The sequence below is a fragment of the Gavia stellata genome, chromosome 6, assembly GCF_030936135.1.
Source record: "Gavia stellata isolate bGavSte3 chromosome 6, bGavSte3.hap2, whole genome shotgun sequence".
In the NCBI taxonomy this organism is placed as follows: Eukaryota; Metazoa; Chordata; class Aves; order Gaviiformes; family Gaviidae; genus Gavia; species Gavia stellata.
Window position 1 is genome coordinate 35453836 of NC_082599.1, and position 16064 is coordinate 35469899.

Consider the following 16064-nt stretch of genomic DNA (forward strand, 5'->3'; position numbering starts at 1 on the left):
ACAAGGATCAAACAGTCAAAGGGGACCCTCTTTTGACCTTCTATGTCAAAGTAGCTTTATGGGTGTCTTAGCCTTTGACAATTCAGAGACAGAGTATCATGAATACTTACAGATCAATCACCTAACAGATAAAAACACAAAGCAGGAGCAGGTGGCACTTTTTGCCAATCATAGTGGATGACCACCTTCCACAGCATCCTTCTGTTACAAAGACAGTACAAAGTTGTGCTCATGGAGACAGAGCAGTTTGAGTGGTTTGTGAAACAGGCACAAGCAAGGAATATGCATTTGTATTTATAAATCTGGAAACAAAATATGCAGTATGTCTTTAATGAATGGGGATCTGGCAAAACACTAACTTAGGGCGAAAGCTTGAAGTCCTGGTGGACAGTGAAAATGTACATGTCTTCTCAGCATACTACCATTGGCAAAAGGCTATTGTGACCTTTGTGTATACCAAGAAAGGGCTGTCACATAGGTGTAGAAAAGTTATATTCTGTTTTTCATACTGAAACACTACCTGCAGTTCTTTTACAAAGGAAGACCCGCATTGATGCATTCATAATGGTCAAACAAGTGCCCTGCAGTCAAATCTGCCAGAGAGCATCACGTATATATTCAAAGAGCAAAACAGGTGAAAACCTAATATGTTACTTAACAAAACTTGTAAACACCTATAGGAGACCTACAAGAACAGCCAGAACAGATCAAAACAAGCATCAGTTCAGCTAAAGATCATCTCTCCAACAGCACCAGATGTGGATGCCTGGAAAAGAGGGTATGAGGACAGAGCAAATTTACGGTATTTCTCTCTAAAGTCTCTTACCCCCAAAACATTTTTTGTTCAGGGACTTTTCTGGGCCTCATGTTGTTTCTATGGATTTCTCTCTCATGAACGTGTCCAATGACCTGTAGAACAGTGGCAATAAACTAGCAATTAAAGACAATAATAAGATCTAAAAGCTGGAAGTGAATGCTCAACACATTTAGAGTATGGATTTTGCAGCCGAGATGACTAACAATTGGAATGGTGTAATGAGGATTGTGGACCACTAACAAATCTTACATAAATTTGACTAATTAATCTCTGCAAAAACTTACTCTAGTTCAAAGGGTTGTTTAGGCAACCGGTACGCCATGTACTGTTCTAGATGTCAGATAAAATCAACACAAAATCCAGCCCATGACCTTCTAATCCATTCATTTTACAGTTGTGAGATACCTTGCTACTGTTCTTCCACAGAAATTTAAAACACTATGCCTTCAGTGGCATAAATTACTGCATGTCTAAGAGTCAGAAGGGGCTTCTTTGTTTGTACCATATTGTGGCTTACTGCATTATTATAACCTCAGTAGTCTCGACATGAGCTAAAGACATACTGATTTGGTCCTGTTTATTAATGTCACTCTAGTACTACAATTTCCGCATGGTACATAGGTTTGCAAAGATGCCTTTCAGGAATCAAACATTTCTGCAACAGGTTTTCTTTCCCAGGGTTGCAGTTCATTGTTTAAGTTGTTGCAACATGGAGGAAAAAATATATTGCCTGTTTCTACTGCATTTTTTCCTTATCATGCCATAAACCAGAAGCCTCTTCCACAAGATATCTCACTCAGATCCTTTTTCTTCAGAGAAAATAAAAGCCTGAATATCCCAGTTGCAACAAATGTGGGATTTCATATATTCAATATAATTTTGTGCTTACCTGAATAGACGTTTATCTAGGCATTTATTGATACCCAGTACAGATTTACAGAGCATGCGAGGAAGTTGCAGGACACATTAACGATGTACCTTTTCCATACCTTGCAGCTCTGAAGAATCTTTAAAATCTTTTATATAGTAGAGCTAAAAAAAAGAGAATGGTAAAACAGGACAACACAAGGTAAAAATAAAAAAAACCCACTTCCTAGTTATTGCAAACTAAAAATCAATGCTCAGATATTTCCTAGTGACTTTCCTAGTGACTTTCTCTCTTTTCTTTTAAATACTGCCATTAAAAAAAGAATTACAAAGGAAGATGCCCCCCATGGCTTTCTGTCAGATACTATCTTATTTGTACATACTTTTTGTGGTTTAATTACTCCCTTTGTTGGTTTTTTCCCCTTGGTTAAAGAACAAGTCTCCAGATTGTTCTGTGATCTTTGTATCTATGCAGATTAGATTTGGAAATTAAGGAAACTTGCATCAGCTACATAATTAAGCACATAAAGAGGTCTGCCACACTTTCTTAGTTTTTAATTACTAACAAACACACATAATGTGAAACATTTGGGGGTTTTAGGGTTTAAAGAAATATTTTCTGGGCAAGCCTTACCAACGTTAAGTTGTGTAAGTAGGTAATAAATTGCAGTTTTAGTAGAAAAGCTTTCAACCTTTCCAGCCTCACCACTCCTGACCATTTGGCATTATGCCTTCAGCCCTTCCACCTACTTCAATGAAATATATAACCATCTTTACTTACGAGCGGTTTTGTATGAGCATCCCTGGAGTGTGCTGTACAAAACTGACATTATAAGCAAGAAGGGTGACAAAGGAACAAAACACACTGTACACCTGGGACGGGGAATGTCCCATCCCTTCTTCATAACTGTTAAGAAGACTTTCAGTCCCCACAGAGGTTTTTAGGAGGATTTGAATGCAGAGCTGCTATGGTACAGTTTGTCATAGAGTTACTAATGCACTAATCCTGCAAAGAGCTAAGAGGGGAAGTCACAGGTTATTTCATTAGTCTCTCTTAATGTATGCTCTCTACCTATGCAAGGAGGTTTAAGGATGAAAGTTAGCCTGGTTAGCACAGAAGTCATCCTCCTCTTATGGTGAGTTCAATAGGGAATTTGGCATGTGCCTCCTCCAGACAGCCAAAAAAGTGCTTGGATGAAAAGATGTCTTCCCCAAAATCATTATAAACAGGACTCATTAGCAATGCTAGGAAGGATTTTACAAAATTGTTCCCAAATTCTCAGTGGAAATGGAGATGAAAACCTGTTATTCCCAACTTATTGCCCACTTTGATCACAGGCTGTGTAGGAGACAACCTGGGTCCCTACAAAGGAAACAGGTTTCGAGGCCAGTGGCACCTGAATGCGAGTCTCTAACTAGCCAACACAGTCCAACTTCACTTACCTTTCCCACCATGAAAGCACCATGCATTCTGCCTTGCGCACGCTCTGATTTGGGGCTATTTCACCAAACAGATACTGAAAAGCGGCTTTTTATATACTAGAGCTCAGAAGGGCCAGCTGTTTGTGTGAGTACAGCTCAGCCAGCCGTCACAGCCCAAATTCCCATCTAAGGAGCCTCCTGAGCCCAGGTACCTCACAGGGGAGGCAACAAAAAGGAAATGCAGAAGCATTTTAGCACAGACTCAAATCCCAGGAAGACCCTGTCTCTGCCCTATGTACAGCTCACATTTCTTCCACTCCCTTGCCATGCCAGATGTCTCAGCATCATATTTCTAAGCCACTAATAAAAAGCTCAGTGCTATACCCAAGAGATATGTTTTCACCAGGGCTGCCATTTGGGGAGAAAAAAGGAATGGCTCCACAAACGCACTTCCATGAGGGTTATGTGGAGCTTTATCATTCACAATTTCCTTGTGAAGCACTACATGAATTTTGAAAGGCTCAGAACATGCTTTTAGAAATTAATAAAAATTAATTTGTAAGTACATTTGTATTTGGTTTGCCTCCTAGAAACTGCCTCCTGGTTTTGACTTCTGTTGGGAAAGTACTGAGACGTAAAGCACGTGTGGGGTCATTTCAGTCTGAAAGACAACTTCAAATGCATGTACAGCTTCCTGCCGGCTGTCTGGAGGAAGACCGAGTTCATCTCCCATCCCTTATGCCACTACTTTTTACTCTCGTCAGGCTTTTTTCAGGACTTCTATTTCCCTTAAGCTTTCCTTATGTTACCAACATCTCACATTGTCAACCCTCCCAAATTACTCATCTATTTTCTTCAGTCACTGTGCCACCAGCAGTTCTCCAAATGCTTTTCACACACTTATGTATCCTCAGGGCTTGAGCTTCCCAAGCAATTTTAGCCTGGTTTTCTAAAGAAAGGAGACTCATGTAATCACATAATCGATTTACTGCTCAATCCCCCAATTTTAACTCATTAACTCTTCAGTGCGATTGAACTTGACATATAAATTTCTCATACATTTTCTGAAAAGTTGCAGCTGGAGAGAAGGGAGAGACCCAAGTTAGTATCTTCCCTCTTCCCCTGAAAAACAGACAAGTGAGGTCCACCCCCTTGTCCATCAGGTTTGTCCTCGCCAGAGTCCAGCCAGGCAGCCTGGCCAGCAGGTGCCCACCTGGGGATGAGTGGTGATGGATGTAGCCTGACGGCCATCAGCAAAGAGCTGAGGGTGCTGAGCCCTGGAGGAAGGCTGATGGGGGGAGAATCAGGGCCAAGGACAGAGGGGAGGAAGGTGGAGAATAAATTGGGCTATACGGGGAAGAAGCAGGCTTTGTTGTAGTGGACGTGAAGGGATTGAAATTATAGAAATTAACATGGAAATTGTCAATTTAATTAACTGAAAAGCAGGTTTCATTAATTTCACTGTTCACAGAACAATGAGTTTAACAAAGAAATTAGTATTCAGCATCTCAGTGGTTTTATAATGGTGAGCTGGGGGGGAATGGAAAGAAGTGGATTTTACCCAAAATAATTGTATTTTGCTAATGCAAACCTGACTTCAGCCTTGTTGGCAGCATTGAACTTTGGAGCCACAGTTATTAAGGAAACTATGTCCTCATGCAGAAACTGCAGGTAAAAGGTAGCACTGCCGCCTAGCTTTAACCCAAATAGTACTGTAGGTATTTTGTTAAAATGAAACTCTTGGAAGCAGGAACAAGAAAATAATCTGAGAAGTTCTGAATAAACTGCAGAAAGTGGTTGTGATCCCGATGCACTCCCACCGAACATCTTGAAATCTCTTTTCCAAAATCTGCTGTTTCAGGGAGGCGTGAGAGGCACCACCACACAGATGAGGAAGGAAAAGAAAAAACAGTAAAAGGAAAAACAAAGAACTCTTTCCCTGTTGCCCTCCTTCCCCAAAGGCAGGGGAAGGGCATCCCGAGGGCTGCCCTTATAGCTGGGGTGGCTGAGGTGTACACAGCCCCACTGAGAGATTCAGTGCAGAGAGCACTCTCTGCATTTGTCACTGCTCAAAGGGGTAGTTGATCCCAGGAGTTTTGACTTTCTGGTTTCCTAGTAGATAATGTAAATTGTAGGACTGATACTGTTCTTCAGCAAACTTGCTGTGCTGTGTAACAAACCTGTTCCTGACACTTTAAAAAAACCAAGCACTTGTTTAATTTGATTCTTTTTTTCCTTGAAGTTGTATACATGTGTATATATTGCACATATACATGTGCATATATATGAAATTCAGGTTTTTGTATCATAGCATCTAACTAACAAAAATCAATCATCTCTACTGAAAACAGCCATAATTTTATCTAAATGCTGCTGCATCTTCCTACTGCTGGTGTGCGATGTTTGTAGAGAGGAGCAGGTTGGATCTGAAAGCGTGTAACAGGTTTTGTGCTGTATTAAGTATGGAAAATAAACTAGAAGAAGCAGTTTGATTTTCAGTGTTGTCTGCAAACATTGCCCTGCCAAATTGCCTGGAAATGGGCAGAAGGTTTGACATGCAGTACTAAAAGGAAAATTGCCTCCAAAAATTAGAGATGGCAGCAAAATATCTTTTTATTTCCTCCTCCTTGAAAAATGTATTCTCCTTGCTTTCCCCCTCCCCTAAAAAAATACCCTCTCCTTTTTTCCTCTCCTGACACCCTTTAATTAACGCTCTTTTTTAGGTGACACTGCATACTATAGGTTTGGTGGCTGAGGGGATGCCTGCCCCTGCCGAGCAATGAGGCACCCCACGGAGCGCCAACAAAAAGCCCCACTCTCTGACCCGGCTGGGCTCCTATGAATAACTTGCCCTTTCTTTATTAAGATAAGAGATGTGCAAGCGCCTGTGTGTGCTGGATTAGGAGAGGGAGGAGATCTACATCTAGGCATAAATATAGTGCTTCTCAGGGAAATTTCAGAACGTGATAGATGCTGCTTAGCCCCAAAAGGGATTTTATTCTTGCCTGCAAGGCAGCGTGCAATATCGACAATGTTTCTTAGCAAGGGCCACTGCCACTTCGAAACAAAATGAGCATAAGGCACCCGAAAAGCCTTCAGGCTGCTGCCTGAGGCCAAGGAGGTGTGGGACCTGCTGCCCAGGGCCTTGCCTGCCCTCAGGGCTGGTCCGGCATCCACCACCGGCTGTGGGAAATCGGGAACCTCAGAGGCAATGAGCCAGCGGCATGTGGGCTGTGTAGCCAAGGGGTGGGAAGAGACTAAGTTTCAAAAACTAAATTTCTGCAATGAAAGGGTAAAATTCAAAAGCACTGAAACACAAGCACGTCACTGATGTCAACAGAGACTTGGCCAGCAACTTAACTCACCTACACAAATGTATATGGATTGGTACTTAAAACTAACACCATATTAAATTTCAGATAGCAGCCACCGCAGTAACTTTCCTCTGACGTTGCATCTGATACACTAAACATGACATACCATTCAAATAATGCTTTCTTCTCAATTTTCTTTCAGCTTAATCCTCATCGTACCTGGTACACTCAAGGAAAGGCAGGCCATGGAGACAGAGGTAATGATGTGTGAAGTGACACTCATTTGCCTGGGGCAAGATAGAGCAGAGTCTTTACGAACTCTAATACATAGGAATAAAATAATTAAATAATCTAGATTTTAATTGTGCAAACCTGTCAGTTGCAGGAGGATTATCTGGAAAGTAAACAGAAAAAAAAATCTGAACTAACACTGCTGTAGTCAGTCAAGCTATACCAAAAAAAATTTCCTGAGAATATATTATGTGGAGCAGAGCTTGACTTCTTAGTTTTCTCTTCTAAAAATAAGGAAGTGCTGACTGCCTTGCAAGAAGTTTTAGAGACTCTGGTCTAAATGTCCTGACAAGTTTCAGATGGAAGAAATGGTGTTAACAGAGCAGAGCTGCTCCTGCTGCTCTGACGCCTGCCCAGCCTGTGTGCTGGAAGAGCCGCATGGTAAGGGTTGTGTACACAGCATTATACACACTGTGTTCCCGTTATACAGCCACCTTGTATTGTACCTGGGGTATATTCACCCTGTAACATCCTGTAGGTAGCTGTTAAAGTATTAAAAACTTGATTTAACCTCATGATATCTGATAACTACTGCACCAAATGTAAAGGAGTCTGGATGATTTTCCACTCTTAAAGAGAGATATTCATGCTCTTTTCAGTAACCCAGCAAAGTGAATAAGTGGCAGATGAGGACGTGCATGATGCCTTTGCAGAAAGCAGAGGCTGCAGAGGGTTATTCCAGAATGCAGCACTGCAGCCAAAGGGCTGACCTGTGGTAAAGACACTGGTCTGAGGCTCAGGGTGCAGAAGTTCAACTCCCAACTCTGTCATACCCTGCAAGAGTGATTTGAGGTATATCAGCTAAAACTAGTGCCAGTAAAAATCCCAGATGTTTAGAAGTTAGGGCTTGCCTCCAAAATCAGTGCTGGCTGCCTCCCTGGCCACCTAGGCAGGGTGTTGGGAGCTCCGGGCACTGGGAGAGGCAGCTCCAGAGCAGTGCGGATGCTGACCACCCGCAGCCCAGGAGGCAGAGGGCTCAGACACGAGCCTCCTGTGCCCGCACACCAGCAGCTCTCAGGCACCCTGCTAAAGAGCAAGCACCAGTTCCACCCCAGATCCCCCACAGCACCTGTACTCCTTTTTACAAATTAATAAACCTCATCCAGCAGTGCCAGAGCTCTCCGCCTTGCTCCTGCGCTGTGAGAATATAGTAGCTGGAGGGACAAAATGGGAGATTTGGGTTGTGTTTCCTTCTCAGCAGGAAGGAGATCAAAGCCGTATCTGCCACCTCTTCGCAGCTTGCCTGGCCCAAGTGGGACACTCCTCTGCCACTTCCTTGATGTCAGAGGGAAAGACATGAGCTTTGACTTACTTTGCAGTCCAAGCCCCTGGGCACCACCGGCAGCTGGGGAGTCCTGGAGGCTTGACCTGGTGTCCACAGGAGTTTGTGCACCTCAGGCTGGAGTGGCTGAACAAATACGGAAAGAGGTCAGAGCACAGGGACCAAGACCCAGGCTCCCCTTGCCCCCTCCCACACACAGCCAGGAGCCTTACCAGGATGCAGAGTCTGGCTCCCTCTTGTGCTCTCTCCTTTTAACAAATTAATATAGAAAATACGATGCAGTGGAATATTTTTAACAGGTGGTCTAAAAGCGCCCCTACCATACGGCTGGGGCCCTCATGCACGCTGCTGTGAACTTGAAGCCATTCAGGTTTGGGTAAGCATGCTTTTGGAGAGGAAAAAAAAGTGGAATAGGATTGCCAAAAGGGTTTTCACATTTCTAATCTTTTTGCAGAAGACTTCCCATTACTGTCAATCTGCAGGTTGTGACCTATCAGCCTGGGATGCTTTTGCGCAGCCTGGTAAGGAAGCCACTTCTCCATAGAGATGACTACTTCAGAAGCTGCATGAGCAGCTCTCTGCCAGAAGATAGGTTAGAAATTTCCAAGGGCAGAAGCAGAAATGATAAGACATGACATTTCTAGTGTTTTACAGAAGGTGTCATTGTTGTGCTGTTTTGTTTGACAAATTGCTCACCAGTCTTCAGTACGTTTCGAGTCACTTCAGAAAAAAATCAGTCTTTTTTCTTTCTCATTCAGCTACAGTCTATCCCATATTAAGCTCAAGATTAAGTTTTTCCTCTCACAGAATTTAACTATACATACAGACAAATATCACAGGCTACTTCTCCACTTCATTTTCTTGTAAAGAAGATTAATCAAGTGTGTGTAATCTCACAGAATCTAACCTTAAATTTTTGGTAATAAGAAGAAATCTCTGCTTTAACCTGGTGCCAATAAAAAGCATGTTGGAAAGAGTGTGATCCTCATTATAGCATGTTATCCGCACTCTTTTGCCATGTCCAGCACACCTGTGCTCAGAGTCCTTTGATCACGACACAGGTGCTGTGAGTACAGAGGGTCCTGTGATCAAATGTCATCCTGGGAACAAGTCTAGCAACCATCAGGAACCTGCTGACTACCCCTATTCAGAGACATCACACCGGTTATCACAAATACCCCAAATATCATGCCTCTATGACGAATGCCCTATTTCCTGCTCACAGAATAAGAGCAAGGAAAATCATTAATGTATAAAAATAACAAGAGCCTAAAATAGCTTCTGCTATGGTTGCTGAGGAATGGCCCAGGATGCCAAATGCCCATGTCTTTCTGTGATGTTATACACTTCTAGTTTAATCATCATGACCCAGAGTCATCCCTGCCACTAGTGTTGCTATGGTTATGTTTGATATGATACCTTTGTTCCAGCACTTGTGCTTCAAACAAAGATGATGATGATGCCACTTCCCCAAATCAAATTCTGCCATAGACACTCACCTCACCCACAAATGATTTTTGACTCTCCATTTGCTTTCTGCAAAGCAAATGTGAATCCAGGCCATAGAAACAAGAGCAGCATGAGGTGAGGATCACCCTTCCTCAAGAGAAATGGGCTATTCAATACTAAGACCCTGCTACTGAATGGAGAAAGATAAAAGTCTGATCCAGTTCCCTGCCAGAGCTGAGATTATTCTTTCCTTGTTTGCAGTCATATTAAGGAAATAGTAAATACTGATTGATCCATATGGTTTTCACATGTGGAACTTACCTGAGATGTCCCAGGGATCGGACATATGCACCTCTACCTTCTGACAGCATGCCTCTCTAATATTGTACGGCTCTCTCACATATGATAGGGGGCTGGGTAATGAAGAGGTATCATCCATTTTTGGGACTGCTCTGGCCAAGGTGAGAGCAGCTAAAATGCATTGCCACTCCCAGCTGGTGGGAACTTCAGTGTGTGTCATCCTCTCTCAAGCATGGGAGCCCCTAGATGGCACTGCGAGACCCCTCTTCCATTCTCCGACACTGAGCTGAGATAGGATTTATTCTGCCTTTCTGTTTCCTTTTTGTATAAAAAAAAACCCCACTACCCAAACGTCAGTTCACATTACTTGAGCTCACTTCCACATTACATATTTGAAAGCAAGACAGGAAACCTGATCTGATCCCTTCCCAACCTGCTCCAGATAGAAACACCTCTATCAATTAAAAGCCAAGCCAATATGTGTTTGTCGTAAAGTACACTTGTACTATTATCTGCTTTATGTAACAGCAGTTCTGCCTCAGATTAGTGCCATCCTGATATATTCAAATTGCCCTGGTTGGCCAAACAAGATTTACGACCTCCGTGGCTCCTTCCTTTTGGGAGTCCTAAAGCACTTTGCTTATAGTCCTAAATTGAGCTTCAGAAAAGATGCTGTAAGGTAGTCAAGCATTGTAAAATATCCAGGATAGAAATAGGATTGGTGTTCAACTTCTGTTCCCCTGAGCTGCTCTCTTCTCCATACTAGAGCTGAAGACCTCAAAAGCAAGGAAGCAAAGAAAAATTACACCACCACCACTCAGTTAAATACTTAAAATAGCACTGCTGTTTTACTGGTAGTAATTGGTTAGGAATGGGGCAGCAGTTAACACTAGGATATCAGTGTCATCTAGAGAGCTCACAAATGGTCAGAGTCTTCTCCCTGAGACATTTCACCCTCTTTGCAGGGTGTACAAAAAGGCAAGACTGGAAAAGGCAGGAGGAAAGGACTATGATGTGGAGCAAGGGAACGTCAGCAGAAATGGCTTGCCTAGGGTGGTAAAAGCAGGAACTAGATTATGACCCTGGATCAATGCCTTGCTAGCACCACCAGACGTTAAACCTCCAGGGTGAAAAGCAAGGTGTACCAATGGTACCTTGCTCAAACATGCCCACATACCGATTCCTATGATCTGCAAAATTTCCGCTGGGCGAGAGCTAACATGCATCAGGCAAGAGCTGGCTTCCTGCTGGCCACAGAGCACCAGGGGGATGAGGAGCGGTGCTGCACCCTCCTGTTTGACTCCCCCTCATCTCTCCCAGCTGCCCTCCGAGTTCCCTCACGGGCACACAATTATTTCTGAGCCTTTCTTTACTCTTCCAGATTTGGTCAAAAATGTCTCAAGTACCTAGAAAGCTAACAAGGGGTAAGACAGTGCAAGCAAATGAGACCTTTTTCTTTACAAACTAAGTTAAAAATGCTGCTTCTTTCCCCTGAATTGTATCAGCAGCAAATTCTTGCTCCCACAAGTTCTGTCTGTTACTCCAGAAGTGACTGCTGGCATAAAGGTGAACAAAGCTGAAAAGCAGACTTTAGTCTCATAGTTCCCTCATCTGTTGATCAACTGATGGTACAATCCTGTTCATAAGACAGGACATAATTTTCTAGGTTAAGTTATCTGGTTTTTGGTCACAGTATGCTCTTGTTGGCATTCAGCCTGAGATACTGCAAGCTAGGAATACAAAAGTAACCGCCCTTCTTTCAATGAAAGGATTCATAGAAAAAATAAACCAAATAGATTAAATACCGATCAATCCCAAACCATTAAGAGCTGGTTGCTATTTTGGCAGAGTAAGAGACCCAGGGGATAAACTACTGCTAACAATGGGCCACTGAGAAAGATGCCAGGGGGCAGACTGGAGATGTGCCTGCCTGCAGCGAGCGAGGAGGCCCCACAACAGAAACAGCCCCAGAAAGAAGGGGCTCCATGCCTACCAAAGCAGGTCCTCCTACTCACCAAGTCACACCAAAATCTGATTAGTTTTGACTTTCCCCAGAGTCCCTACAGCCTGCAGCTGTCCCTGACCAACAGCAGACATCTTCACCCTTTCTGAATTTTGCTCATTTTAGCAGTCCCTAGCTTATCAACCAGCAACTTAGAACACAACCGACTCCCAAATGCTCCCGTCTTACCTATTTGCAGCTTCCCAGTGACACCACATGGCAACTCCAGTTGGCTGGCCCCAGCTGTGCTCATGGGGGTACTGCAGATACAGGGAATTTGGGGTGGTTTGCCCAGGGTGAAGAGGACGTAGCCCATGATGGCACAGGGAGAGCAGACTGGCCCCAAAACACCTTCCCCAGGTGCAGCACAGTGCCCTGCACCTGCTCCAGGGTACACAAGCCAGCACATGAGCACAGCCCTGCCTCCCGCCCTGGTGACAGCGGCATTTGAGAGCTCTGAACTCAAGAACAACCTGTTTTCCTTTCATAGTGCAATTCATTTGCAGCACGTGGTATTTGGGATCAAAGCTGGGCACTGCTACACAAAGCAGTTTAAGTTCCTCAGCTTTCCTCCTTATCAAAGGTTGGGTGAACATAGCCACAAAACTATCACCAAGACTGCCAGGAACACGTGTACAACAGCACCTTCCAGAGAAAACCCGCTCCTCGGGCTCACAAAACCACTCCTTTGATTAAACAGTGAATACAGCCTCACGCCATTAACCCAGCAGGCAGGGGATTTGCTTGCTTTTGTCAAATGCACCCAGACAACTCTGCGGCATGTTTGGAGAATCTGCCCCAGACCAAATGCTCACACTGCAGCCAACAGCTTTGGATGAGACGCTGACTCTGGGGGCTACTGACAGATGAGAAGGCAGCAGTCTTTATCCCCATTAGCATCTGTCCTAAGTGAATGTGCACTCTCATCATAAAGCCTGAAAACTAAATCCATGGGGAAATGTGCACAAAAAGGCTGAACAGATAATCCCATCAGTCCACTTAAACAGGAATCTGAGTCAACAAATCTAATAAACTGGGGTCAGTGGACCACGCAGATGACAGAGGAGCTTCTCACTGCTGCATTATGCCCTGCAGTCCCTTGAGGTCGCACAGGCAGTTTTGATGCAATAAACTGGTTCTCCCAGCACAGGATTTCACCACTAGATGTCAATGGTATCTGAGCTTTCGAAAGGTAAGATATTGCTAAGGGCAGGTTAGCTGCTGGAAAAGTTTATTCTTGCTGGCAGCAGCTTTTGCTGCAACCAACCATAGTCAACCAAGCCCTTTGCTTGGTCAAAATGGTGATGTGCTCTTTGCAGAGACGTTCCCTGGAGTCACTCAAATTGCTCTGAGGAATAAATCAAGTAAGCAAAAAGCACAAGGTTGAATTTGATTGGCTAAACTATACTATATTCTTCAGCTGAAACTCTTATTTAAAAGTAAAGTGAACTACCGCACTTAAAATGAAGTAAACCTCATCAAATAAGCACTAAGCAAGGGTGTCTAAATGTATTTTAGACACGTGAATTTTCTTCAGATTTGCATGTTATTTTCTCTTAACAGTCCTCTGTTCTGCCTCTGCTATGCTGGACTTGTTCAAATCATTCCCAGTCCTGTCTTATGCTTCTCTGCTAGCTCCTACTATCACATCGTCATCTACGTTGACTTAAAAAGTGCCCCCCAACAAACAATGTGCCCTGAAGCTGAAGTACGTAGCTGCAGCCTCGAGCCAAGGTCAATGCTGGCAGCTGGCATCAGCCACAACAGTTTTCATCCCTGTGAGCGTGAGGAGGCACACAACACCCAGCAGCCCTGCCTTGTCCTCTTCTGGCGCTGCACCGTGACCAGAGGTGCTGGCTTTTTATGAGACCCAGCATCAGTAGCAGATAACGCAGTTTGCAGTTATTTGCTGCTTTAAAGTATTTCAAATTGGATTCAGGAAGTACACTCAGTTTTGTAGCGTAGCCGGGGACTCAGCCTGACAGCAAACATTTGAGCATCCAGAGTTTTTAAAATCAAAATCAATAGAAAGCCAACTTGACTTTACACAGTCTTTCTGAATGAAAGGGAGAGACACCCTTATGACAGCAGCCAGCCTTGTTTTGATGGAAGTTTTTCCAAGCTGCTTGACATAACTTGAAGACTTCAAACTTTTGAGGGATTTACGGCTGAAGGACTGTCACCTGGAGCTGCTGAGCCAAATTCCTCAGCAGATGCTTGTCTGTACCGCAGTCACCCCCACTGACGGGCACGCTTGGCTGGGGGCAAGCTCACGTGGGAATCGGGCCCACGCGGCCTCAGTAATACCTTAATTGCTTACGAAGCAACACAAACCTTCACCTAGCATTACAGAGAGCTCTCACAAGCATTTGTCAAAAGCCTGTATAACTTACAGGGAAGCACTTGATCTGGGGTTTGATCCTCACCATCCTTTGTCATTCCTAGGTCTGAATCATCCCTTTTTACATTTGCTTGTGAATTCCCCTCCAGCAAAGCACAGCTCTGCGCTTTCAAGCCATCTGTCACAGCTGGCAGTACCTCTCTCAAGGGGCACTTCACCGCTTAGGTTAAATGGGCAGTTCTGCCAGTGCCACTTCTCCCTGCTGAGTAACTGCTCCCGTCTAACCCATTTCCCTGCGGAGGCAGCTCCACGCTCAGCAGGGTCCGTGGCAGGACTTTTCCTTTCCTTTTTTTTTGTTTTTTTTTTTGGTTTGCTTGTTTCTTGTTATTGCAGTGCCACTTACCTCATGTCTAATTATCGCAGCTTACAAAGAGGCTGTTTGCCATTGTTAACTGTTTTTTCTTTATAACCTTACCTGGAGCACTTGCAGTTGCTCTGAACCAGCTCTTCCCGCTGCTGTGGATAGGAAAGGACTTGCACTGGTGACAGCGACAGCAGGAGACCAAGACAAAAAACTGCAAGTTTTAGAAGCCCTGACAACTTTCTGCAAGAAAATCTGTTTGAAAGACCAGGCAATCTATAACCCATCTCCTTGCACAAACCATCATTTAAGACCCCTCTATTCAAGGCAGGCTACCCCAGTGACTATCCTTCAGTGTGGTTTAGCTTGTCTGGTTCTGCTTAAAGACATCTTCATATCTTGCTCATGTGCTTCTGTAAACTTCACCGCTGAATTCACATTTTCATGCCAAAAAGGGTAAAGTAAGTTTGGTTTTCCAATCAAATTTTATTCTAAACTATGCTGATTCACTATTTCTTAGCACCCCCAGGACTGCTCTGACTCCTTACTACATAGATGAGAGCTGAAACCTTACAGAGAGGAACTAATGGCACCAGGACGGTAAAGAGCACTAAAGCCAGCCCACAAAGATCTGTTAGGAAACAGGCCTACTTACGCACAAACCCAGCGCTATTCACCTCTCCCTGCAAATAACAACTGAAACAGCCAAATATCCAGGTGCAATCAATCAGACCCATGCAGAGAACACAAAGGAAGAGCTTCCTTCTCACCTGCTGGGTTTATGTGACCTCCTGAATGGCTCTTTTCTTTCCTGACCCCAAAATGAGGTTTTTCCTGGGTTTTAACTGTCTGGTTTCTCTAGGATTGTTGTGTTTTTCTCAATAGGGTGGTAAGGACAAGGACTGCCTCTACCCTGAGGATTCCCCCTGGGAAAGTGGGACCCGGAAAGGGTCAGTAGCACCCTTCAGAGCAAAGGAAGCTTTCCAAGGTCTTCAAGATGATGCCCCTTTCCCTCCTCCCATAGTCTGCCTGGGATAAGAAAGCAATGGAAAAAACCATGCTGAAGACCAGCCAGTTTCCAAAATGCATGGATTTGCAAAGATCTTGGTGCCTCTGCAAGTAAGTGGCAGTACAGACCTCCTGGGGAGACAACCAGCTGCAACTGCTTACCACTGCAGTGGGCGGTGAAAATCAAAATTATGCAGACTGTATCATTGCCATTCTTTGACCACTTAAAGGCTCTGAGCCTGGGCTGCTGCTCAGGTTCACTCTTGCTAGGTTTTCTGGACCTTTACAAGGGTTTTACAAAATCCACTGACCTTCTTCCAGACAAGAGGGAATGCAGAGGAGAACATCTCTCCTTGCTTCAGAAATTGTTCATTTGGCCCACCTTTGCAGGCCTCCTCAGTTCTCCAGATTTTATTAACTGCACAATTCTTTTAACTCTGATACAAGTCCAGGTATTTCACAGTATTATTGTAGCCGTGCACGTATGGTGCCATCACACAACTCGCCAGTGTGAAATGGTGGTCATTGTAGGCATAGAGGTAGACAGCACTTAGAGCCAGAGGAAGACTTACCTTCTTTGGGTTTGCTGTGTGTAACTCAGCTGCCACCC